The sequence below is a fragment of the Sapajus apella genome, unplaced genomic scaffold, assembly GCF_009761245.1.
Source record: "Sapajus apella isolate SASKATOON/1434 unplaced genomic scaffold, GSC_monkey_1.0 scaffold28, whole genome shotgun sequence".
NCBI classification, from domain to species: Eukaryota; Metazoa; Chordata; class Mammalia; order Primates; family Cebidae; genus Sapajus; species Sapajus apella.
Genome location: NW_022436968.1, coordinates 20,906,831 through 20,931,644, shown reverse-complemented (window position 1 = coordinate 20,931,644; position 24,814 = coordinate 20,906,831). Strand labels below are relative to the sequence as shown.

The window sequence follows — 24,814 nt, the reverse complement described above, 5'->3', positions numbered from 1 at the left end:
TTCTCCATATCCTCTCCAGATTTTTTAATGATCACCTAATAAAACATTTCTTCCATGCTTTCCCTAACTTCATAAACCCAGGAAGAGATCTCCGAAATTTTACCAGGGTAGTATTCCTACAAACATAACCTTGACACCAATCCCTCGGGTCCCAGGTCTAACAATGCCAAATATTATCTCCGAATATGTTTTTGCTTTGATATTGCAGAGCACTCAGATGCCTGGAGCACATCTACATAGATGAGCAGAAGAAAAGAATTCTAATAACAATAACAACTGCATCCTATTCAGTGATTGAAAACTGCAACTATGTTTTCCAATCTGCTCTTGGTGATGGAAGTGTCATCATGTGGAATGAAAAACCGTGGATTCTAGTCCCTGTGCCCATATGCTTATGAGGCCCTGTTTGCATCAAGCCCAAGGACGACTTGCTTTTTAAATTGGTTTCTGCATTCCTGCCTGTAAAGCCGAAAGACACAATACATTTATTCAAGAAGAGCTCTGTAAAGGTGAGGCAGGTGATCCATAGAGACGCTACCATAACTTTTCCTGAACTGCCATTCATTAAACATGTTCCATCTCATGAACCGTGAATCATTTCATGTTTAAGTACTCTTTTATTTCCTTTAAATTTATCTAAAACTTTATTAGATTCAACTGGCACAGTCCTGACAGACAGCCTGCATACATTTTAAACCTTCCCAGCGGAGAAGCATAAAACATTTAAAATCTATATTTGATCTGACAACAGCAGCACAGTGTTTGAATTAGAAACAGATTAGACATAATTGAAGATAAAGAGGACGCAAGCACCACTCCCATTTTGGTGAAGTGGGCTTTAAATTATCAGATTCATCCAGGATACATTACCAAGAAACATTGAATTGTTATCTTTAGACAGCCTTTTCTAAGAGTTTACAATTTATCAGTTCAGTGAAGCTTACCACCAGCTTGTTATCAGAACAAAAAAGGAAAATCATTTGGTTCAGAGCACAGAACCGATCTCACCTCAAAAAGTACACATTTCTCTCTGATAACAGACACTTCATTGGCCAGCCAAGGGTCCACTTCATGCACAACATTTTCAGGTCCTTCTACTTCCCTGGTCATTCCTGAGTACCCTGCAAACAGGCACTGTTTACCAACAGGGCTCCCTGCCAAGCCCCACCTCCATTCTTTAATTAAACAGCACATCACCCACATAGTCACAGTCACACCCATGTGAGCTCACACACACACACACACACACACACACACACACATATCTTGGCTTTGCCAGAGTCCTTCCACCTTTCTCATTAGTAATGGAGCTGAACTCATTATGCAAAGCAAATTGACAAAATGTGATTAATGAAAGTTAAATAAGTTAAATTTGGATACAACAATATACCATGTTTGAGGTTGGTTGTTTGTACAACAAAATCAGACTTTGGAACAAAAATCAGGGCCGGGCATGGTGGTTCACACTTGTAATCCCAGTATTTTAGGAGAATGAGGTGGATGAATCACCTGAGGTCAGGAGTTCAAGACCAGCCTAGCTAACATGGCAAAACTCCATCTCTACTAAAATACAAAAATTAGCTTGGCATAGTGGCACTTGTCTGTAATCCTAGCTACTCGGGAGGCTGAGGCACAAGAATCGCTTGACCCCAGGAGGTAGAGGTTGCAGTGAGCTGAAATTTTACCACTGCACTGTAGCCTGGGTGACAAAGGGAGATCCTGTCTCAAAAAAAAAAAAAAAAAAAAAAATCAGACTTTAACAAGACCAGATAATTTCAATAGAAAGCAAGCTAAGGTGCATGAACCTGTCTAAGGTTACTTTCTTCTCATTAAATGTATTTTTACTCATTTTCAATGTTAAGACATATAAATGCTTTTATAAGGCATTGAATCTCAAGTTTTCTAAAGGCAAAAATAAGGAAAGTAGAAAAAAGGAGAGACACTGAATTATTTAGGAAAAATTGGGGATATAGTTAAATCATGAAAAGCTCAAAACCCTTTCAGCTCAGCCAATTTTGAACTTCAGTTTTCAATCCAAAAGTTCCTGGTGTAGGAGAGCAATAATTCTTATAGCAACTAGAAGTCTGTTCTCTCTTTTTCTAGCTTTGGGGGAGGGGCATTTTATTTGTTTTCACTCTGCCAACTTTTAAAGATTTAAAGAGGAACTGAGGCACTCTAGAAATCTGCTTTTCAACAAGTATTAGACCTGGCACATAGTAAGTATTTGGGAGGTATTGGTGGAATTAAATGCTTAATTTAGTGATTATCAGACTTTGATTTGACCGTCTCCTATTTAAACTTTAATGTACTCTTTCTCTAAAGCACATTGTTTCGTTTTCCATGTTACTTTGCTCCCTGGGAATATTTTCTAATTAGAAAAATCTTGAAGCACTTTGTGATTCCCAAATAATTCAAATTAAATAATCAAGATTTAAATTAGGGAAAGTTTTCAAGACATAGGAGTTAGACTGAATGTGTGCAGGAGGCCAGGGTGTGTGTGTGTGTGTTTGTGTGCGTGTGTGTGTGTATTAGGAAAGTCACTTGAGCTGAAAGTCAGAAACTGTTTGTTTTTCTTTTAACCATGTAAGTCCTAGAAGGCAGCTTTCTTGGCAAGGAAAGAGCACAGATTTGGGAGCCAGACAAACCTATGTTTAAATATTCATGCTTAGTCTTAACCAGCTGGGGAACTGCAGGCAAATTACTGGACCTGGTTTCCTCTTTACCTTCCTCCAGCTCTGTCCTGAGATTTAAATGAGGTCACATCTGTTAAAAGCTTGGTACTATGTAAACTCTAAACTACACAGATAATTTAGAGCCTTGTGTCCTATACATACAATGTTAAAAATCCAAAGGCATTTGTATTCCCCAAATGCCTTTGAATAATAAAAATATCAAAGTGATCATGAAACGAAGAAACACAAACACGTTAAAACAAATGTTTACATAATACAAATGATTTTACAAACATGCATTTAGAATGTAAAAACAAACCCAGATATCAAACTCCTGAAACCACCATTGCAAAATAAATATCTGAGACAGTGAAAGACATCAGACCTAACCAACTCCACCTTGCTTCTAACCACCAAGCTCTCCTTGTTCATTCTTGGACACAGGCTGAACTCACTTTGGGAGGAACTTCATTTATAGTTAAAAACAAAGTGATAACAGCCCTTTCTCAAAACAAACCCCTTTCTCGCTTGGGGACTAAACTGCCTTTGTAGGACTAACAAATTAGCCACAAGATTAGAAATTATGGCTTAGGACTCATGCAGCTGGAGGCTACAAGATTCCGAACCTCTTCAAATTTCTCCTTGGGATTACATCACTATCTTGAAACCTAAGATCAGTGCTTGAGATATTTTGCAGACTCTGCACTTTATGGATCAGCTGGCACCCCACAGATCAATAAGCTGGTTCATCTGATCTTGTGGCCCCCACCCAGGAACTGACTCGAGGAAAAAAGATAGCTTCAAATCTCTATGATTTCATCCCCACCCAACAGATCAGTACTCCGGATTCACTGACCCGTACCCACCAAGTTATCCTTAAAAACTCTGATCCCTGGATGCTCAGGGTAACTGATTTGGGTAATAATAAAACTCCGGTCTCCCGCACAGCTGGTTCTGCATCAATTACTCTTTCTCTATTGCAATTCCCTGTCTCGATAAGTCAACTCTGTCTAGGCAGTGGGCAAGGTGAGCCTATTGGGTGGTTACACTCCCATCATAACTTTTCCTTTTCAGGGAGTTTTCCAGATAAGCTGAAACGGGGGATTTTATACAATACGGTGAGTTTGAAAAGTTGCCATCATCTCCCATTTCCGGAAATTCTGTGGACATTTTAAGATTCTCAATGGCTCTAAAGACTGGGACTGCATTTAACTTAGAATCAATAGCCTGAAATGTTTTCTAAGCCTATCCTATATTATATGCATGAGTGATGATAGGTCTTTGATGAATGCTGGTAAATGCTGGGAGAAGAGTGTCCTTGGCAAATTAATATTCTTCGAGGACCTCTCCCTCTTCCATTTCAGTAGGTTCTTATTGCTATACCACTGATTGTAACCACTTCCCTTTTCCACGACACTGAAGGTACAGAAAGTTCTTTTCCTAGAGGAATCAAAATATTCTTTGTTATCCCTGAAAGCACATTCCTTTCATGTCTCTGGGAGTCTGTGCTTCAACATAGAAACAAAGTATGCTTGCCAAATTTAATGCTTAATTCTTTAGACATACAAATTTGCTGTATCCAATCACACATCCATGAAAGCCAGTCATTCCATCATGATTTCTGATCACTGCACCAACCTAAGCTCTCTTCATTTCCTTCAGATGTTTTACCCCACCATTCAAAATCACATTCCCAGGCAAACACAACAATTGGAAATTGCAGGCTAGCTCACCTGCTTTCAAAGCCAACTCAGGGTGATGAAAATAACATGCTTTGTTTCCATTGGAATGGATTATCTTGATGTTTTCAGTTTATCTTTTTTGTACACATTTTCTCTTCTTAAATATATTGAAGAGTATAAATAATCCCAAATTTGAAGAAACTTTGCCAAAAAAAGAGAGACGGAGATTCTGACACAGATTCCCTCTGTGAGGGCAGGCTCAGACTGCAGTCTGTATCTTCAGAATCACTTCCAAGTGGGATGAACCCTTCGGGTTTTTATTAGCGTCAAAGCAGCCCTGATTATGAGGTACTAATTAAGCGGCCATAATCTAAGTGCAGCCCAACCTTACTTTTTTTAAGGTAATAACTTGCGTTTCTGTGAGTGGCAAACTAAAGGGACCACTTTAATGAGTCTTTAGTCATGCATATATTACGCCTAAGTAGCCCCATTGTTCTCAGGAAGACTCTGAAGTAGAATAGAAACCCAAAAACCCAGACTTCAGACTGAGAGGTTGAGTATCCTATTCATAGTGTCAGTTGCTATGGAGTCTCAGCAGGGCTATCCTCCTATGCCCAGGTTTAGACTACCTCGAGCCTGGGACACATTTGTGTCTTCTGTGTCCAGTTATGTTCCTTAGGGAAGCTGAGACTTGAGGCTGAGCTATCAGGGGCTTGCACGCCAGATCCCCTGTTCCCCTGACTTTGGGGACACAGTGAGGCCCCTGGGCTAGCCTCAGTACCACCCCACGCTGGACTGGATGAATGGTGTCTGTGACAGGGCGTTATCCAAGGCTGAACAAGCTGAATGTAGAGAACTGTACGGTGAACTGTATCTGGGCCATTGGCGATCCCCTCTGAAGGGAACAGATCCATCACCACTGTCTGTCACACAGAGGCAGAAAATGAATGGACGGATATTGGAGGAGGAAAGGACAGGTCTTCCCTGGGACTGCAAATTAATTGGACTCTAGTTCTAAGTGCCTGGGAATGCCCATTGGCAGAAGGGGTTGAGTTGCTTCTGCCATTGGGAAACCTGCGAGGGTTATGAGAGAAGATTTTGGCTCGTAAGCTTTCAGAGTGGCCCATTCTAGTGTCAGCTGTGACCCACTCTGTTGTGTGTTACCCCAACCCGTCAGTGAAAGAGCCAAAAACCATTGCCCAACCTGAGGTACTCAGGAGACCCTCCCCAGGGTAGGTGGAGTGCTGGACGAGGATCCATCAGAGTGGCTGTCGTGCAGGTCACCGGTAGTATGCTTAGCCTTTGGGATAAAAAGGCTACACAGAAAAATGAATCAAGGGATTGGTTCCCAGGGACACTCGGTATGGTCATCAGGGGACCAGGTTCCTGGCAATTCACAGTGATTACTGAGAGGATACTCTGAGGGAGATTCCCTTCTGGAAAGGAAGCCAGTGGCAGCTCATCTTGTGTTAGTCTAGGTATAAAAAAGATGAATTATTTGATTCTGTCATCACAAAATGGCTAAGCATGGCTTGGGCTCTGATGGTTACTGTGGTGTCTTCTTTGTGACTTAAGCTGTATTAAAATCAGGAGATCACCTATAAAAGGTACACAGAAATATTTGTTCTTTTTTTCCCCTTTCTCCAAATTCAGATAGATCCTCTTTTCTGAGATTGAGGAGTAGAACCGAAAGGTCTCTATCCTAAGGAATATAAGATAGTGATAAGATAGTTATATCAAGATAAAGAATTACTAACAGCTTAGCACACATTTTAGGAAATTTATCACTTATATTTTTGTTGCTTTTCTCATCCCTGGGAAATAAGATGCCCTTGCCTTGGGTTAGCCACTTGCCGCAGAGGAAAGGGTGTTTGTGCGCCACGGAACGCTGTCTATTCACAGCTCTTGCTTCCTGCATTAGAAAACCAGCTTCACCAAATAATGTGTGTGTGTGCCAATGCTTTTCATCAGTTTAGAAGAACTCAGTGAAATGTTTAGCCTAAGGATGAGAATATAAACAGAACATTTAGCCACAAAAGATATATGCCTTCTCAGAGGCCAGGGAAATAAGAAACATGACCTTCTATATCCCTCCCTTTTCCATAACTCCATGAATCTATTGCTGATTTTACAGCATCTCTGCTTCATTCTGATTTCACGTACCTTTTACAAGGTCAGGTGTGAGTCAGTAGCAGCCAGGAACCAAATTTGCTTGAAATCAGGCCTTCGATCTAGAGGCACACATCTGTCTATTTCCCTTGCACTTCCTCAATTTCAACAAAATTTTGTACAAATCTCAAGTTCTGTTGTATTACCCCTAGTTGATAGTAAGGTTTATTCAAGGTGAGTTAAGTTTTCTAATAGATTCTTTTTTAGCCATTTTGGGATGAGCTTTTTATAATACAGGAATAACAAAGCCAGTTTATTTAACAAAAAATTGGACACATAGCTTTATTCTATTTTTGCCTTTATTAGTTTCATTCTTTGTTGAGGTATAAGAGACATAGAATAAACTGCACTTATTTTAAATGTACAATTTAATAAAATGTAAGATACGAAACCAGCATTCCAACCAAGATAATGAACATATTCATCACCCCCAAAGTTTCCCCAGATCCCTTTGTTTGACTCCATTTTAACTAAGGAGAATGTATCCATAATTTCTTACTAAACTCTCTGTCTCAGAAAGTCAGATTGCCAAGAAACCTATTTCTGAGCCTTATTTGACTTTTATTTGCACAAGCTGAATAAATACAAGCAATTCGTTGACAATGCATTCATAAATGAGGAGACGTGAAATCTGACTTCCAATTGCATCTTAACAGAACATATTTTCATAGTAAAGTCCATTTGTCTTGGGAAGTATGAGACTATTTGAAAGATGGAAATGAAAAAGTGAGCAATCCTACTTTGAAAGATCCCTTGTTTTTATCTCTTACAAGTCTGCAAATTTCTCAGAAGCTAAGCTCGAGAAAAACTCCAGATTCCTGACATAAGTATTGTAGCTTCACCCTCCCTTAGTCTCGGTGATGAAAGTGAAGCCTAAACCTCAGATTTTACTCTGGGGAGTCACATTTTATAACTGGTCTCTAATTAAATGTTATTTAAGAATCACTTGATAAAAATTCTGAAGTTCCAGATAAAATCATGTCAACAGCACTATTAATACAATGGTACAAAGATTTCCCCTTCTGTGGTCTCTGCAGTAGCTGGATTCCTCAGCTCCCTGTTCTGCTGCTTCCTGACTGTGAGAGCCTGTGGCTAAGACATTGAACAGCTCCAAAACTCAGTTTCCTCATCTATAAAATGGGACTGATGATAACAATAGGGCTTCCATGAAGATGAGATCGCAGGCACTCCTTCAATGTTCATTGCTATTATTGTACCTACATTGCTTTTTCTAATCATGCTACAGGCTAGAAGTGACAGACAAAAGCCTCAAATTTCAGTGTTACTGACATTCTGGAGCAAGCATTTAACACACATTAATCTTTAGTGGAGCGAGCTGTCTTCTTACACATCTGAACAAGCAGTAAGTACTCTTCCAGCTCATTTTAATTTGGGACGAGAAAAAAGGACACGCATCTGCCAAAAAAGAAAGTTCCTTCACAACCTTAACTTTATATATGTATTTGCATTTTAGGTTGCTTTTGAAGCTAAGAAGAAGGAGCAGGTTGTGGAAGTGGCCCCACCCTCCCTTGGAAGGCTTCTGTTCTGGACACTTAAGTTCTCCTGCAAGGCGCCAGAGAAGCAGTTTTCTAACTACCTTTGAAATGTCCCGATGGGGTCCAGTACATCCCCTGTAGATAGCCCTGAAAAACAGAAAAGCCTCTCAGTTGGAGCAGCTCTCTTGAAATGCTTTTTCACATCGTATATTATACTGGCAAAAAAGTATAATCCATCTGAGTTCCTGGAATTTATCCTAAGGAAATCGTTCAAAAAGAAACAGTTGGCCTGGCACTGTGGCTCATGCCTGTAATCTCAGCACTTTGAGAGGCCAAGGCAGGAGGATCACTTGAAGTCAGGAGGTAAAGACCAGCCTGGGCAACATAGTGAAACCCCTGTTTCTACAATAAAAATTTTAAAAGTTAACCGGGCATGGTGGTGCATGCCTGCAGTTCTAGACACTCAGGAGACTGAGGCAGGAGGATGACTTGAGCCCAGCAGATCTGGGCTGCAGTGAGTTAGCATTGCACCACTGCATTCCAGCCTGGGCAACAGAGGGAGACCTCCCTTTTATTTTTCAAAGGCAGACAGAGAGAAAGAAAGAAACAGTGAAAAATAGCATACATCGGAAACTATACCTAACATTTGATGCTAATAGTAAAAAACTCTCAACAACCTCATGCAAACTCATCTAAATTTTGGTCCAGTCACGGGCTGGAATATAATGCAAAGATTTTAAATTATAAATATAAAGACTATAAAGAAACAGAAAATGTTTCTACTGCAATATTAAGTAAAAGAGTTTGATTACTGCACATGCAATCTAACCTTGTAAAAATAAATATAATATGACAAAGGTGGAAAGAAATATGTAAAAAAACCTCTTTTCATGTTCCAGTAGGTGACTGTTTTGGGAAAACTCTGAACCGTGTTTTTCCTCTGCTCTCACACCACCACCGCAATAATCATCAACACGGAAAAAGACTTCGGTGACCAAATGTCAGGGGGGGTTTCCCCACACACCAAGCAGCAGACACAGCTGGGTATCCTCCCATTCAATTTCGACACTCCCACTTGGAGATAGTGTTAGATCCCACAGGTTGAGGGCTCTGTCCCCAAGACAAACCAGCTTCAAGTTGGGGCTCCCATGATCCCCTCTTTCGGTTTGATTAATTTGCTGGAGCAGCTTAGAACTGAAGGAAACAGCTTTACTGGTTTAATATAGGGAGTATTACAAAGGATACAGATGAAGAGGTGAACAGGGTGAGGCATGGGAGGAGGGGTGTGGAGCTTCTGTGCGCACCCTGCTCGCGCCATGCTCCGGGAACCTCCACATGGTCGGTTATCCAGACGCTCCCAAACTCTGTCTTCTTGGGTTTTTATGGACGTTTCATTACACAGGCATGATTGACACCTGTGTAGAAATATGAAAAAGCACATGATGTAAATCCAGCAGGCCTTGTCTGTTCAGACTTTTCTTGGCCTCTATGTGTAGCATTCCTTCCTCTAGGATATGGGGCAGGACCCTCTCTGGAAGGAGGGTCTTACGACTCACAATCAGATTAGAGTCCTGCCTTGGGCAGGTGAAAGGAAGGCAGGAGAAGATCAAAGAGAAAGGGATTCTGTTTCCTGAAGCCTGCTTCTGAGGCCTAAAGAGCCCCAGTATTATAAACGACTGTAACAAGGGTTATAGGAGTTATGAGCTAGGAACCATGGACAAAAAGAAATATATATAATAATATCACAGTGACATTTTTCTCTTATTTTCCAGATTTTCTGTATTGTGTTCATGTATTTTTTAATGGTAAAAAAGGATGGCTTGCCAGATAATTTTAAAAGAAATTATGAAGACCAAAATCCTTTCTGTAGGAAAGAAAGTTGTGTACTTTTCTGTGGATTTTTTTGCTTCTTCATGTAGCTAGAAACGTGATGGATGGCCATACCCCTACACCAGAGTTTACCTGATAACTCAAAAGAATCCTTCACAGGAAGAATCTCAATTGTGAGACATTCATAAGCGTGGACAGGGCAGTTAAGTGGCAGCTGGGAAAAGGGAAGCCTGGCAGACCTGGCTCTGGGCATAAACAGAAGTCATTCTGGAGGGTGTAGAAAAACAAAATGACTTTGGGGCATTACAGAGCGGTGTTCAACTTTGTCACCTTGGGATAATCAATTTTGGTTCCGTCCAAATCAGTTTACTTTTCTGAACCTCAATTTCTTTATCTATGAAATGGGAGTAACTGTGATTATAACCTCCTCCCCAGAAAATCCCAGTGAGAATTTTAGTGAGCTCACTATCCTAGTTGCTGGAGACAAAACAATGACTAAGACACCAGGCTCAGGAAATATACAGGGGAAGAGCATTATTAGCAAAGAGTGCAACACAGCAAAGGCAAAGAGGAGAGACCCTCCCATGCTGGGGCCAGTTAGTTACTAGTAGATCTGTATCAGGGCAAAGCAGAGTGCAGCAAAATGAGAGCCGCAAACAGGAGATAGACCCTCAAATCCCATACCATTAAACTTTACCCTGCAGATAAAAGAGCCACTGCAAGATGTTATGCAGAAAACAGGTTATATGGTTTGGATTTGTGTCCCCGCCCAAATCTCATGTCTAATTGTAATCCCCAGTGTGGGAGGAGAGGCTGGTGGCAGGCGATTGGCTCATGGGGACAGATTTCCCCCTTGCTGTTCTCGTGATTGTGTGAGTTCTCATGAGACCTGGTTGTTTAAAGATGTGTGGCACCTTCCTCTTCTCTCTCTGTCCCCTGCTGGGCCATGTGAAGATGTGCCTGCTTTCCCTTCATCTCCCACCGTGATTGTAAGTTTCCGGAGGCCTCCCCAGCTGTGCTTCCTGTATAGCCTGTGGTACTGGGAGTCAATTCAATCTCTTTTCTTCATAGATTACCCAGTCTCAGGCAGTTTCTTATAGCAATACAAGAGCAAACTAATGCAAGTAGAAACTTCTTTTGCATTTTGTGTAGAACACTCTGGCAGCCCCATGAAGGATCAGGCCCAAGAAATAGAAATCAATTAAGAGGCCACTGGGTGATCCAGTGACAGATGATGGATCTAATAGATTTAAAACTGAGCCCTCGGCCAGGCTCAGTGACTCAGGCCCATAATCCCAACACATTGGGAGGCCGAGGTGGCAGGATCACTTGAGCCCAGGAGTTCAAGACCAGCCTAGTGAAACTTCATCTCTACAAAAAATTTAGAAAAAAATAGCTGGGCATGGTAGTGCACACCTGTGGTCCCAGCTACTTGGAAGGCTGAGGTGGGAGGACTGTTTCAGCCCAGGAGGTTGCGGCAGCAGTGAGTCATGTCTGCACCACTGCCCTCCAGCCTAGGCAACAGAGTGAGCCCCATCTTAAAAACAAAAGAAACAACAACAACAAAAAAAACCCTAAGCCCTTAATCTCCTTCCTCCCCTTCCCACTGCAAACCTAGTCCTCAAGGGCCCACAGCTGGTGGTTAGCAGAATCATGTCAGAGCAAGAATAAAGCTTTTACTATTTCACTATTATATTTTGCTAATAGCTACCCTTGGGCACCAAACTAGGAGCTTTATATACCTTATCTCTTTTAAGCCACTCAGTAGCCGAAGGGATAATGTATATAAAGCACATAATTTGGCCCTATTCATGTTCTCACTTTCCAAAGCAAAACCTAAAAGTCAGAGATGGAAATTTACTTGAGGTTATAGTTAACTGAGTTTCAACACCAGATCTTTCCAACTCCAACATCTATGTTCCCAGAACAGTGCTTTTTATTTCTAACCCATGTGAAAACAAGTGGTTGGAATGTCAAGCTCACAAATCATTTCTCTGCCTTCAGAATCTGTGCATGGCCCTCCCAGCCCAGGGCCAGAAGGCTAAAAAGCTCTTTCTCCTGAAGGTGACCTGTTACCTCTTCTTACACCCACCACTCTATTATTTTCCAAATAATTTACATTATTTCCTCACATTGCTAAGCCTTCACTGGGCTGAGATGCAGATGCTCCAGTTATCTTCAGACTGATCCATGTGAATGCAGCGCTCCCTCTTAGGACCAATGGAAGCCCCACACACCCATCACTTTCCTACCACCCGCAGGAGGCGTGGGACCCTGCAGAGAGATTGAGATCTGCAGTTGAAGATAATCCCACATCTGTCTTAGTTCATTCAGGCTCTCACAACAAAATACCATAAACTGCATCCCCATGGCTTATAAGCGACAGATACTTATTCCTTAAAGTTCCTGGAAAGTCCAAGATCAAGGCACCAACAGATTTGTGTCTGGTGTGGACCATTTCCTGGTTCATATAGATGCCTTTGCCTGTGTCCTCACATAGTAAAAGACGTGAGGTCACTCTCTGGGGCCTCTTTTATAATGGCGCTAATCCCATTCTTGAGGGCATCATTCTCATGACCTTAGCTTCCAAAGATCCCACCTCCTAATACTATCACCTTGAGGGTTAAGATTTCAACACATTAATTTTGGGGAGTTTTTTTTTTTTTTGAGACAGTTTCACTCTATCAGCCAGGCTAGAGTGTAATGGCACAATCTCAGCTCACTGCAACCTGTGCTTCCTGGGTTCAAGCTATTCTCCTGCCTCAGCCTGCCAAGTAGCTAGGATTACAGGTGCTCACCACCACACCTGGCTAATTTTGTATCTTTAGTAGAGAAGGGGTTTCACTATGTTGGCTAGGCTGGTCTCAAATTCCCGACCTCAGATTATCTACCCACCTCAGCCACCCAAAGTGCTGAGATTACAGGCATAAGCCACCACACCCAGCCTGGAGAGATACAAATATATTCAGATCATAGCACCTTCCATGTCGCTTTGGCAATGGCTTCTCCCATCCACATTTTCCTGCTGGAATTCCTTCAAACAATCAGCACAACTTCTTCTTGAATGAGCAGTCTTAGTTTCTATTTTTTTACTGAACTATTTAATTCCTTTCTTTCCCATGTGTATTAGTCAAGGAAAGAGAAAGAGAACCAATAGGAAGGATGGGTAGATAGATGATAAATACATAAATACACACAGAGGAGAGCTATTAGAAGATTAGCTCATGTGGTTATGGGACTAAGAAGTCCCATGACAGGCTGTCTGCGAACTGGAGAAGCAGGAAAGCTGGCAGTGGAGCCCAGTCCCAGTGCAACGGCCTGAGAATCAAGGAAGCCAATGGTGTTGGTCTGAGGCTGAAAACCTGAGAACCTGGGGGTGCTCCTGGTGCAAGTCCCAGAGTCCCAAAGATGGACAACCTGGGGTTCTGATGTCCAAGGACAGAAGAAGACAAATGTTCCAACTCCAGGAAAGTAAATTTGCCTTTCCTTTCTTTTTGGTCTATCTGGGCTCTCAGCCAATTGGAAGGTACCCATTCACTTTGAGTGAGACAGATCTTTCTATTCAGCCCACTGATTCAAATGCAAATCTCTTCTGGAAACACCCTCAGAGGCATACCCAAAAATAATGCTTCACCAGCCATCTGGGCATCCCTTAGCCCACTCAGGTTGACGCACATCCCTCAGCATTCTACATCAGCTTAGTTAAAATTTCGGATACCAAAGGGCTATGGTTTCTATCTTCACCTTTTCTCCCCACTATAAGTCTTCTTTATGGTTCCATTTCTTGGTAATCAGAACTTATTTGCATTCTTAATCTCATGTGAAGCAATACTTAAAAACTAGCAATTTTAGTTTCCATAATTGCACAGCTTCTGCTCCTGTGAATCTGAGGCCAGCAAACTTGACAAGTAACATAAAATAAAAAACAGAAAGAAAAAATATTCAGTTCTTATAAATAATCTCCAGATTCAAGAACTGAGATTGAGGGTCAGGTGCAGTGGCTCATGCCTGTAATTCCAGCATATGGGGAGGCCAAGGCAAGTGGATCACTTGAGGTCAGGAGTTTGAGACCAGCCTAGCCTACATGACAAAACCTTGCCTCCACTAAGAATATAAAAATTAGCCAGGCATGGTGGAACATGCCCATCATTCCAGCAACGTAGGAGGCTGAGACAGGAGCATCTCTTGAATCTGGGAGGCAGAGCTTGCAGTGAGATTGTGCAGAGATTGCTGAGATTGATTGAGCTGAGATTGTGCCACTGCACTCCTGCCAGGGCAACAAAGTGAGACCTTGTTTCAAAAAAAAAAAGAACTGAGTTTTAATTCCTATTTTTTGTCTACTATTAACTTTTGCCTTCCTCTGGGCATTTTTTTCCACAGTAAATTTTTTTTTTTTTTGAGACAATGTCTCACTCTGTTGCCCAGGCTGGAGTGCAGTGGTATGATCTCAGCTCACAGAAACCTACACCTCCCTGGTTCAAGCAATTCTCCTGTCTCAGCCTCCCAAGTAGCTGGGACTACAGGCACATGCTACCACGTCCAGCTAATTTTTGTATTTTTAGTAGAGACAGGGTTTCACTATATTGGTCAGGCTGGTCTCAAACTCAGGTGATCCACCACCTCAGCCTCCCAGAATACATATTTAATTCAATGTAGTTTACATGAAACAGTTAATATAAGAGTAGTTAGAGGGGCCAACAGTGAATGTTTTGCTGTTTGATATTTCAGAAAATACGTGTGTAAGTACCCACATCTCCCCTCCAACTCAGTGTGACTCCTTCCCAAGCTCAAGCTATTTTTCTTGTTCCTCTGACTTCCATCAAATGCCTTGTGCCACAGTTCAGATGCAGGTCTTAAAACGTATCTCTAAATTAAAGATAGTAGCTGATTGTAAACACAAGAGATTTCTTTGTTATTTGTGATATACTTAAGCAGATAGAGAAGAATTACCTAATTTATGCTGTGTCTGCATGGTACCAAAGCAGGTAAAATACGAAACAGTCAAGTTGATCACTTAGTGTTGTATGGATGCACAATAGGTCACTTAGTTGAATTCAAGTCTTCTTTCTTTTTAATCTATAACTTATCTGAGTGAAGAAGACAGTAGTCTAGTGGCATTTTCCAGGTCGAGGTGACAGCACATGACAGAAAGCTCAGCTTTTTTAGCCCTGGCGTTTCTTTCTTTCTTCTTTGTTTCCTTTGAGACAGAGTCTCACTCTGTCACCGAGGCTGGAATGCAGGGGTGCAATCAGAGCTCACTGTAGCCTCAACCTCCTGTGTATCAGGCTGGGTCTACAGGTGTGTGCCACCATAGCTGGCCAATTTTTAAATTTTTTTATAAAGATGGTGTCTTGCTATGTTGCCCCGGCTGGTCTTGAGCTCCTGGACTCAAGTGATCCACCCACCTCTGCCTCCCAAAGTACTGGGATTACAGGTGTGAGCCCCTGCACCCAGCCTAGCCTTGGCTTTTCACAAAGGGTGGCAAGCCCTCCTTAGAGAGCAGAGCTATGCCAAAGATCTCTGCTGCTTCCAATATAGATTTTCAACAATTTCAGATCCACATAAGAATGTAGTTACTGTTTAGGAGAAGGCAGTTTTCATGGAGGAAACTGCATTTGTGATCCTAACGATTTTCCTGGAGCAGGCCCCGTCCTGCCACACAGCGTCATTTCCTCCTCACCTGCAGAATCACTGTGATTTATGGTTCCTCTGATTGCACCTGCTTTCACCAGAAGCCCTGGAAGAGAGCTCTTCTGCATGGATGAGACTTGAGAGATCTCGGTTTCATTACTTGTTTAAATGGGACCCTCTCAAAAGAATGTAAGCACATGATCGGGCGGTGCTGCACTATGTGATGAAAAGGAATCCAGCTGTTACCAGAAATGGGTGCCTGCCACGTTTGCCCACCAAATTCTTTTCACTTGATGTCATGAAAATAAAATTAGAGTTTTAAAATGAAAATTTCTCAAATTGGTATGAATTTGTTTCATTGATTTTATTAATATAGCCAGTTAACAATTCTATCATACAAGGAAATGAGAATAATACAAAAGTCAAAATAAGGGTAAGGGCCTGGCACAGTGGCTCACACCTGTAATCCCAGCGCCTTGGGAGGTCGAGGTGGGCAGAAGTTTGAGACCACCCTGGCCAACACAGTGAAATCCTGTCTCTACTAAAAATACAACAACAACAAAATTGGCCGGGCATGGTGGCAGGTGCCTATAATTCCAGCTACTCAAGAGGCTGAGGCAGGAGAATCGCTTGAACTCGGGAGGTGTAGGCTGCAGTGAGCTGAGATTGTGCCACTGCCCTCCAGTCTGGGTGTCAGAGCAAGTCTCCATCTCAAAAAATAAATAAATAATAAAGGTAGAGCCTTCTTAATTCTTTTGGTCAGGTAGCCTCACATTAATCTGCATAAAGGACACAAAATAAGACTTCAAACACTTAATTTGAAGAGTTATTTCCATTTAAATCTCCTTTGTTTATTTTATTGACCACCTCCTTTGTGCATTTCATTTCCTACCTTTGATTAAAAAAGGTTAAAAGCCTCATATTTCAGCAAGCATATGCCAATTGACTACATCAAGGCAGCCTGCCTGCCTATTACCTTTAGACCCCCACAAGAGCACCATGAAGAAATGCACTCAGGTTAACTCACTCATGCAAGATCACAGTGCTCAAAAGTGGCTGGGCAAGGATTAGAACCTCTATTTTCTCCTTCCAAGTTCACAGTCTGTTCTATTAAATCTTAATCTTTTTAAGATACCCTGTAAATACACGGAACACACTTAGAAGACCATGAGTCTCCTTTGACTTGTGGTTCAGCGTCCAGTTGGGGGAAAGTAATACCTACTATCTCCTGGAGATAACCTCTCTTTCTTGAGTCCCTAACACTTATGCCCATATAAATCTCTTCTGGATGCTTTAGTAAAGCAGTTAAAATAGGAGAGATTTTAGGGCTATTGCCCGGCATTGCCCAGCTGCCCACAGTCCCCCAGTCAGCACTCACTGAGCTGAATTCCCACTTCATGTCCTCTGCTCAGTCTTTTCCTATTTCATCAACACATTGCCCTAACTCAGTTATACTAACATGCAGTGTGAGCAACTGCCAACAGTTAATTAGGGATGAGCCTGTGAAAACTTGGGGGAAGCTACATGTTTCAATTATATTAATGAACACGCAAATGCAATCAAATCAAATGGATAAGCATTGTGTCAAGTTTTTACAAGAAGAGAATTGCATTTCACATGCATGAAAGCAACTCTCTTGTAACTTAACAGAAGACGAGATTAAAAATAAGCACATAGGAGAACCATTAAAATACTTATTATTTGAGTCAAATTAGAATTCTATAAGGATAGTTTCATCAAATGATTTGTGTTATTTTAATTTCCTTTCACAATCAGATTCAAATTACTCTACCTACAGGTTACATGTTTAAGCAGCTGCTCCTTAAACATCAAATCCCATTTTTTGTAACATTCATCATTGAGTTTTAAAAGGTTTAATATCAGCTTGAAGCTAGCCACTAAATATCTTCTGATTTTTAAAGTTATCAACTCCTTCGCATAACATTTCATAGATGTTGATCTTAAAGAAAACGGGGGGAGAAAAGGAAAGATCTCTCAGAGGCTAGGGCTTTATGTCTCAAAATATTTTATATTTAACAGCTGTCCTGGGAATTGAAAAAGATGATGCTAGACTCAGCTGAAATTCAATACCTGTTCTGTAAAGTGTGCTAACTGCAGTGTGGAGTTCTGACACTCATAGTCCGCCTGCAATTCTAGTTCCTCAGCACTAAGAAATCGCTCATGGAGAAGGAACTGCTTCATGAATTCAATTTTATCGTCCATCCATAAGTAGCTGTATTTCTCCAAGTAGCTTTGGTACTTGTGAGCATTAATAGTGACTGATTGCACCCTGCTCAGGATTTCCTGGTGCATTTGCTCTGGCACATCCATCCGAGCCATGTTCTTTCCTAATGGAAAAATAAAATGGAAAAAAAGTAAGTGAAGCCAGTGATTTTATTTAAAACCATGAAGCATTAGAGGTGGACTACTTCAAGCCAGACTGCTGCCATCCAAAACCCAACCAGTACCCCCATTAGGTAAAAGATAATCGGTTCCCCATTAAGTTTGAGAGTTTATTTTATAAAGATTTCTCAACATCCTGTATGTTAACTAAGTCTTTGTAAAGAGAGTCATACACTAAGTACAATAGAGGATCTTGTTATTTAAGGGAATATATTATGAATCACTTGGTAAAGTAGAGAATTCTTTTGGAAACTGAAAAGTCACCAATTTACTTTATCTTTCACAGACTATGTTGGTTTTCTTAAGGCCAGAAAAATATTCAACCGAGCCTCTGTATAAGTGGAAGGTGGGTTTTTTCACCATGAATATTCATGAACAAGCAGTATTAGACATCAATCATTGATCAACAGGAAAGATGAAGATTTCCCTCTGACAGTGTCATCTTTTTACCACCTAAGGAGCTCAAGGAAGGCAAAAGAACCCCATTGCCACTGTTTCCAAAGACCTCTCTGATGTTTTTACTGCAAGCACTTCTGCCTTCAAGGGGCCAGGAGACTGGTTTTAAGAAGATGAAGCCAAATGAGAGGTGATTGCTCACGGGTGTGTTGATCATGGGATCACTGCCTTCTAGTTCATACCTTTTCTCTGGCTAGATACATACCAAACCAGCCAATGCCTATGGTCAATGTGTGTAATTTGGGTCTCCATTTTTGGTTCAACATTATGTCAACTTTATAAAATAAATTGTGAGAAAAAAATTATAAGAGAGACTCAAGTATGTTTCAGGAAAATATGCCATTTACCCTAGAGGTTGAAATATAATCAGTTATTTAAAACTTGCATGCTATATATGCAAGACACTGTGCCAGACTCTTTGGAGATTATTTTTAAAAATGAGGCCAGGTGTGGTGGTTCATGCCTGTAATTCCAGCCATTTGGGAGGCTGATGGGGGAGGATCACTTGAGTCTGGGTAACACAGCAAGACCTCATCATCACAAAAAAAAAATCAAAAAATTAGCTGGGTATGGGGATGCACACCTATGGTCCCAGCTACTCAGGAGGCTGAGGTGGGAGGATTGTTTGAGCCCCAGAGGATAAGACTGACGTGCAGTGAGCTATGATTGTGATGACGCCACTGCGCTCCAGCCTGAGTGACAGAGTAAGACCCTGTCTCAACAAAAAAAAGTTAAAGCAAATTAGAAAGATTCAAATAGCACGGTGAAAATTTAAAAGACAGAGATAACCTTCAACTAGTGAGGTTTGGAAAGAAAGCAGGTGGCTTCATGGAGAAGGCAACATTTAAAAAATGGATAGTATTTGGACATGTGAACACGAAGGGATATAAACATGAATGTAAATTATACCCCAAGGGTTTTATAGAGTACTTTTATACATATTATTTCATTAGATGCTTACCTCACTCCCGTGAAAAAGTTTGGGCAATGTGGCCAAGACTGGCTAGATTCCCCTAAGTCCACTATTTTTCTTCCTTGTCCTGGGCTGTAGCCATGTTAATCTGGTCAACGGGATACGGACAGTAGTGAAAGATGCCACTCTCAAGCCTTGTCAGCAAATGCTATGTGATCCTCCACTTTTCCTCATTACTACCAGCCAACCTAATGCAAAGAATCCAGCACCAGAGAATTACAAGTAGACCTTGCAATATTGCCTCACCACAAATGAAATGTACCCGGGAACCCTAAGGCACTGCTAACAGTAGACTTCCTCCCTTACCACACACACAGCCCTGCTCCCCCTGACAACTTTAGGAAACAAATCCCTATTGTGTTAAGGAAACAGGATTTGGGAGGAGTTGGCTATAGTACCAGCAGTAAGTACCCTAATTGATAGATGAATTTCACTTTATACGTGAGAAAAAGGAGGCTCGCAGAGGAAAGAGCATGCACAACAACATGAAAGAAGGAAAGTGGCCAACGCCGTGGCTCACGCCTGTAATCCCAGCACTTTTGCTGAGGCAGGTAGATCACTTGAGCCCCAGTAGCTTGAGACCAGCCTGGGCAACATAACAAAACCCCATCTCTACTAAAAATACAAAAACTAGCACGGCGTGGTGGTGTGCACCTGTAGCTCCAGCTACTTGGGAGGCTGAGGTGAGAGAATCCCTTGGGCCTGGAAGGTGCAGGCTGCAGTGAGCCAAGATTGCACCACTGCACTGCAGCCTCGATGACAGAGTGTGACTCTGCCTCAAAGAAAAGGAAGAAAAAGAGAAAGAGTGAGAAAGAGAGAAAGAAAAGAGAGGAAAGAAACAAAAAAGAAAGAAAGAGAGAAAGAAAAAAGAAAGAGAAAGAAAGAAGAGAGAGAAAGCAGGTGAGCGAGCGGGAAGAGGGAGGGAGGGAAAGAGAGAGAGAGAAAGAAAATGGGAAGCCTGGTACTAAAGCAGACAGTACAAGTTCAGAGCCTTCGTACTCAGACCCCGCCCAGTTTTCCAGCCCCCTCCCTGTGCCTCCCCTGGGCTGCCTTCCATACCATGTGCCATGACCCAACATGCCACGCCCATGCTATGACACTTCTGCTCACACAGTTCTTTCCTTCTGGAATTCCTGTTCCTTCATTCTGTGTTTTTCAAACATCCACTAATTTTTCAAAGTCCAGGGTAAAAGTCACCCCCTTAGTTGGACCTCAGCAGCATCCTTCTTATTGTGATGATTGTGATGTGATGCGGCAGGAATAGGAAACAGCTGGGATCCAGAAGGGAAAGGTGTAGACTTGGACTTCGCCTCTTCCTAGCATGACCCTAAGCAAATGGCCTCAACTTTCTGAGTCTTCTTCTGCTTCTATAAAATGGATTGAACCGTCATTGTTTCCCAGGACCATTGTGAAGACAAAGTGAGATGAAGAATGAAAAACTAACCCTGGTACAGAAAATGTGAAATAAATATTTGTTCCACCTATTCTATGGCCCTTCATTGTTCTCCTCACTCTTAACTGTGAACTCCAGAAGAGCAGGAGACACACTGCACTCATCTGGATAGTCTGCACCTAATACTTAGTAGGTATTTTAGTTAAAATTAGGTAAAGCTGCATTTGGCCAAACCAAACTAAGAAGACCTTAAATCCACAAAGTTTTTATCTCTCCCATAAAAATCTAGGGACTACTAAGAATCCAGGGCTGCTCGGACAGTTCCGGAGATGAGCCAGGATCCCACACTCCTTCCAGCTTTAACGCCTGCTGCCCTAAAGATGTGGCCTTCGTTAGCATTGTCTAAGATGGCAGATGGGGCTCTAGGCAACATACTGGGATTCCAGGTAGTACAAAGAAGAAGAAGGGCAGGGCTCTTCCCTGAGAGACACTTCGCGAAGTTGGGCAGCCACTTCTGCATACAAATCTTTGGCCAAAACTCGGTTGTATGGTCCCCTCCAGCTGCATGGGAGGCTGGAAAGTGTAGTCTTCAGTCCGCGCCTCCATATACCCAGTTAATATTCAAAGCCCTCTTACTGAGGAAGAAGACAGGATTTGATGCTGAGGGGCAATGAGTGGTATCTGTGCTATTACACACATGACTATGCTTGGGGAAGTTGGTTCTGGCAGGGGTGTGGAGAAGGAATCAAGAGGCAAAAGCTGAAAGCCAGGAGGAGCATTGGGACACTCCAGTAACACTGAAAAGAGCTCCTCTCGCTGAGTGAGTACTGCACGCCACACCCCGTGGGGTGCACCTTACCCACACCAGCTCATTTGTCACTTCAGCCTCTCAAAGCACATTGGCGTTCCGATTTTAGCAGAATGTTTACTCTAACTTGGGATTGTTAGGTGACTTCAAATGGCCGTCATTACATCTCATGATTTTGTGGATTGGAAATACGGGCTGGGCTCAGCTGGGTGAGTCTTCTTTCCACACAGTGATGACGTTCATCTATTGTGGGTTCACCTGGGGGGTTCCAGGCGGCCTCACTCATGTGTCTGGTGCCTTGGCAGGGATGGCTAGAAGCCTGGACTCAGCTGGGACTGTTGACTAGATTGCCTGCCCGGGGCCTCGCCAATGTGGTGGGCACAAACGTTGGACTTCTTATATGACAGCTCGAAGCTCTCAGAGAGAGCATCCTGAGAGAGGAAATTGGAGACCTCAAGTTGTTTGTTTCTTGGAGGTCTGGGCCTCAAAAGTGGTACAGCAACATTTCTGCCATATTCTGTTGGTCAAAGCAGTTCCAAAGCCTGCCCAGATTCAAGGATAGGAGCAAAGATCCCGCTTCTCAATGGAAGGTAGGTACAAGTATTGTAGCCATCTCAAATTCTCCACAGGTGTCTTGCACTTAATCAGTATCCAGTAAATGTTTGTTGAATGCTTCACAGGTTTAGTTCATTCTAGATACTGAAAAATAAATGAGAAAGACATTGAGTGTCTAGGAGTTTCTAGAACTGAACTCCTTTCTTCTGAAAAGGAGTTCAAAATGAATACACAGATTTAGGACACAGGATCTGATTATACATTAGCAAAATAAAAGTGGAGTTTACTTCAAAACATGAAGGAAGAAAGTCAACCACTCTTCTTCCCCATTTCCTGTACTGTACCAACAGTTTGAATTGGTTGATTGCTTTTTGGTGTTAACTGGGAATTTCTCCAAGATCCAAGCTGATTACTCCCTTCTGTCCTAGAGACAGGAAAACAAAGCCAGATAAGAGTGAGTTACGGCCTAAATAGAAGCTTCCTCGGCAAATCTTCAGTGAAGGAGGTAAAAAGGCAGCAGCTGGAAAATGCCCCAGGGAGAGTCTCATTTTTTGAAAGAAAAGCAGTACCTGACAGGTGTCTTTTCCAAGGCGTCTAGCAACTCCCTTTACAAATGAGGCAACACTGAAGTCTTGATGAGACGTTCTCTCCTACTGGTGACATTTTTATTGACAGCATGGCTCTAACAAGTTTGGAAAGTCATCTCATTGTCATTCAGGATGAGTGGGGCCCCAAAGAAAGGAATGGATTTAGAGCTGGTCTTGAAGTTTTCCATCAGATGCTGGCTCTAATGGAAACTGCTATGAACCCTCCAGCATCCTGGGCAACCCACAGAAAGCCAAATAATTGCGGTGACAACTCCTATTCATCAAAAGGAGACTGGAGTAACTTCTGCTTGTCCTGATAATGACTTGAAAATGATAAGTTAGTGGAAAAAAACACTTAGGAAGACTTTTCCTTTTCACCTCAGCTAATTGGCCACTTCATTTGTAAGGGAGCCTTGGCTTTCTTTTAAACTAGCTTTTCACTTCAGCTACTACAAGACTCTGCCTAGACTAGTTAATCTTAAATCTTTTCTGGGTGAGGCTAGACCACACTACTGTTAAGACAAGTTCTTTGAATGTGAATTTCACACCACTTCCATGCCATGCCTTGCAAGACCTTTACCGACCATGAAAGTAAACACTAAACAAATCCCGTCTTGTAAGAGAAATAAATGTGGGCTGAAAGGAACTTAGCCTGTGCATCTAATAAAAATCAATAACCTTTCTAGTAATATAATATGTTGAATAATATGCCTGCTGTTTTCACCTGAATCTGTAAGGGAAATTTCTGTGGTACCTCTACCACAGGAAAAATCAAGATCTAATGGTTTTTGCTTAGTGAGTAAGAAAAGCATGAAAAGTTTCTGCTTATGTTTACAGAGAAGAAGAGGCATTACAGGTCTATGTGGGAAAGGCCAATGCAAATTTAGTAAGCCAGTTAGATAGCAGCCGGGCGAACCTGACTTTTACCATAATGGCGGTGTTGCTCAAGCACATGGCAGGCCTTGATCGGCTGGCCTGGGAATAACCTTTTTTGACTGTGTAAACAGGGCAAACAAGTGACTTCACTGGCCCCCAGTGAGTGATTAGAAGCAGTTATCCAGCCCATACTTATATTTATGCAACTCCTTTGCAAAAACTCTCCTTGCCTTTTCTCTCCCACAGAGAGGTAACTTGACCTAAGTTCTGTCCCTGTGGTAAGGGCAAGACTTTAAGGGACAATCACCTGAGCCGGTTGCACACTGCTCAAATTCTTGGGAGTTAGTTAACTCAGACCAGGCATTCTTTACCATCCAGGCAAGCAGACCCCCTAACAGTTTCCATCTCAAGAAAAAGAGGGCATTCTCAATCAACGTGGCGCTCGCAGATGCAGCTCCATATTGCCCTTGGATTTCTGGACTTGGTTGTCCTGATCTCAACTGTGTCCAGGTTTACAAGAGATTTTTCCACAGCACATCAAAACCTGCCAAATCCGACTACATTGTGTGGCACGGTGGGATGGCTAAATGTGGGGATTTGGCACCGAATTGCATGGGATGGAGCCAGGCTCTGCTACTCCCTTGCTATTGCAACTTGAAGGAAGTTACAATCCTTTGTCTCTTACTTCTGCATCTGTAAAATGAGGAGCATAATGGTCCTGGGGATTATGAGAAAATGGCATGCAAATGGCTTTCTGAAGTATCTGCATATGGTAAGGGCTCAAGAAATATTAGCTATCATTATGATTTTAGTTGCCAGCTCATGATCTTCACTTTGGCTGCCAGAATGGGTGGGAATAGGAGTTCCTAATTGCAAGATGCTCTCTCGCAGTCTAATTTCACTCAGTGACTAAATTCAGGCCCTGATATCAAAACAAAATTGTTTTCGTGGACGATAAACATGAAATATTCTTTTATCGACCACATTTTTTACCTGTTGAAGCGGAAAATAATTCCTTGCAAAGATAATTTTTGTAAAAGCATATTAAAATCTGGTCATAATAATAACCCATGTGTTCCTCCCGTCCCTACACTTCATAAGCAAAAATTTTTTTAAAGTGATGGGAGGGGGTCTTCAGAGGTCATGTCCAGCACACCAGGCTGACACATGTGTTCCACCAAATCTGTGTCTACAACATGCAGTGAGGTACAGTATAACAATCTCACTGGCAGGCGGGCTAAACAGGTCTTAATTCATCAGCATTCTTTGATTGGCGCTTGGAT

The 24,814-nt window shown here is 42.0% G+C and overlaps 2 long non-coding RNA genes across 4 annotated transcripts; both read right to left on the bottom strand.

Moving 5' to 3' along the window:
• Positions 1-6,804: 6,804 nt before the first annotated feature.
• On the bottom strand, positions 6,805-19,864 carry LOC116561154. 3 transcript variants are annotated; one of them, XR_004273315.1, is made up of 6 exons: positions 19,301-19,864; positions 17,572-17,828; positions 17,273-17,440; positions 15,530-15,769; positions 13,594-13,749; positions 6,805-8,166 (listed from the first exon to the last, which is right to left on the bottom strand). It is a non-coding gene; the product is annotated as an uncharacterized LOC116561154 (long non-coding RNA). The 3 variants fall into 3 exon arrangements; XR_004273313.1 differs by having other exon boundaries at positions 17,273-17,828; XR_004273314.1 differs by lacking the exon at positions 13,594-13,749 and having other exon boundaries at positions 17,273-17,828.
• Positions 19,865-21,237: 1,373 nt separating this feature from the next.
• Positions 21,238-23,417, bottom strand: LOC116560987. The gene is made up of 3 exons (XR_004273245.1): positions 22,638-23,417; positions 22,356-22,492; positions 21,238-22,212 (listed from the first exon to the last, which is right to left on the bottom strand). It is a non-coding gene; the product is annotated as an uncharacterized LOC116560987 (long non-coding RNA).
• Between the last annotated feature and the right edge of the window lie 1,397 nt (positions 23,418-24,814).